We start from the raw sequence: 2,437 nt of genomic DNA, 5'->3' as shown, positions 1-2,437 counted from the left end.
TTCTCTTTCAGGCTGACTTTCAGGCTGACTCTACACTGAAAGAGCAAGTGATTCAGCGTTTCAGTGGATTCACCACAAGTGGGACAGAGTTTGTTACTTTAATTAATTAATAAAACATGCATTTTAGATTTTGTCATTTTGTTTTCACTATGTTTATGGAGTATTCAACCATCTTTATACAGCAATACTACACTACTAGATCCTTCAAATATCCATGAAGTTAACCAAACTTATAAAGCAAAGCTCAAGATTATCTTTTGTTTCAAAACACGTTCTTTCTTCGTTTTTTTTTTCACTCTAGAGCAAACAAATTGCTTCTACCTACATAAACTAAAAAGACACATTGACATATATTCAATTTTTATGTCAAAACTTGAGCTTCATATGGAGAAAATGTATACTTTGTAATCATCCCTATCATCAAACCCTTCACCACCATCCTTCCTTGTCTCATCATCTCTCTCACTTCTTCAATCTTCTCTAGCATTCCCTTTACAGCCAGCTCAAATGCATCTTCATTCCCTTCCGATCCATAACTCGGATTAGCGTAAACCACACTCGTATCAACTTAATCACCTCTTCTCTCAACCTCACCACTCTTTCCTCTGAAATCTCAAGCAACCTCTCCTTGATCTTGATATCCCACTCCTTCACATCCTTAACCGGTAGATAAACCGAGTAACTCTTGTGGTTCTTGGGCAAATGCCACTTGTACTGAGCGTAGGCTGTCCCCGGATGGAAGAACACAGGGATGCAGCCCGCCAGTATCGAATCAAACATGGATCTTCTCGTGTAAGAATCTCCCGGCGGCTGTGAAGACAGAACACCGAGTTCCTGAAAACCTTCATCACATTGACAGGGTTTCACAGTTCACTTTCCCATAGTTACAGTCCAACAAGTAACACTGATCATCCGACTCCAAACACTCATCTATAATCTTCCCTCGAACCGAGTCTTTATACTCGGGCCTCGGAGCGCCCGCGAAGGCGAACAGATACTCCCGTTTCCGAGACCTCATCCGATCTTGCCACTCGGAGATCTCATCCACAGACGAAGGGTGGAAGCAGGTGGGGTAAGGGATAGCGTAGTCGTTGTTCCAAGAGCTGGATTCGATAGACATCATCGACATGTTCTGCGACTCTGGTAAGAGAACCTGAGCTTGCTTCCCCAGTCGGATTCGTTATCAGTCTGTCTCCTGAAATCCCAAGCGATCCTTCCCGCGACGAAGAAATGGTCTCTACCGGACATCCGACTCCACTCTTTCTGTTTCACGAGCCAATCCATGAGCTCGTGGGAGGAGGAGTCTCTCACGGAGATGTTGAAACCCCAGAGATACCTGCTCATGTCGATACCCGCGTAAAAGGGAATGAAGACCGCGGAAGCTAGAGAGGAGTTGTGCGTCAAGCAAGTGTACTTCTTCATCTTGTTGTGGAAGATCACTTCGAGCATGAACTGATTCGTGGAGAACCAGCTCTGTTTCAGCAGGACGTTGTCCGGATCCTGAATCTCAGGACCGAAACCGAAGTTCTCGAGGAGGGACATATGTTGTTCTCTGTTCTCTGGTGATCAAACTGCAACTGTGAAGAAGGTCGTTGTTGAATCTACCGGGGAGATCGTGGAGATAGATGTACCGACCGGAACAGGAATCGGGAAGCGGTTCGTCGAGTAGTCGAGAAACGTTTACGTCTTGGTGGTGGGTTTCGTCGCGAGGAGAAACTGGTTTCTTCTGGGTTGTGTCGGAAAAGGAGGAGGAGGAAGCGGGTTCGTCGGTGGTGTCGGTGAATGTAGAGAGCAGAGTAGTAGTCGAAAACAGAGGAGGATGAAACAGAGGAGGATGAAGAGAGGGACGACGAACCAGACGTTACTATGGTTGTTGTTGTTGCTGCTTCGGAATTTTCCAGTTACGACGGAGATGGGTTTCTCCATCGGAGGAATAATTCTTCGGCTTCATCAAACCCAAAAAGGAAAAAAAAAAGAGAGAGAGAGAGAGAAAATTAAATTGCGGGGAAAATGAGGAAAATAATTTGTTGAGAGGTTAAAGGAAGTGGAGCATGGATTGCGGGGAAAAGAGTTAGGGAGTTAAGACTGACATATGCATGTGTCGAGTGAAGCAAAGTGCCCGTTTCTCTGTCGGCAAAGATTTTAAATAGAGAGAGAAAGAAGAGTTTTCAAGTTTCGCATTGGGTCGGTCAACAAAGCCCTTTTATCTTTTTCTACTTTTTTTTCTTTTCCTCGGCCTAACAAAATACTAGTACTCTATATGGAAATCAAAGTTATAATAACACATTAGATTTCGGCCCATCCTTTTAAATGCGGATATATATATATTTTTTTTTTGAAATTTAACTGATGAATATTATGACCTTATTGATGCTAAATAGAAGCCACAATCAATCCGTTGACAAAGAAAAAAAAATGCACAATCAATCCCTTATTA

At 43.4% G+C, this 2,437-nt stretch overlaps 1 pseudogene; it reads right to left on the bottom strand.

The window, feature by feature from the left end:
* Positions 1–309: 309 nt before the first annotated feature.
* LOC130506495 (probable xyloglucan galactosyltransferase GT14) lies at positions 310–1,951 on the bottom strand (annotated as a pseudogene).
* Positions 1,952–2,437: the final 486 nt, after the last annotated feature.

Source organism: Raphanus sativus, unplaced genomic scaffold, assembly GCF_000801105.2.
Source record: "Raphanus sativus cultivar WK10039 unplaced genomic scaffold, ASM80110v3 Scaffold3303, whole genome shotgun sequence".
Classification (NCBI taxonomy): domain Eukaryota; kingdom Viridiplantae; phylum Streptophyta; class Magnoliopsida; order Brassicales; family Brassicaceae; genus Raphanus; species Raphanus sativus.
Note: the sequence above shows the minus strand (reverse complement) of the source record. Positions and strands in the feature narration are given on the sequence as shown.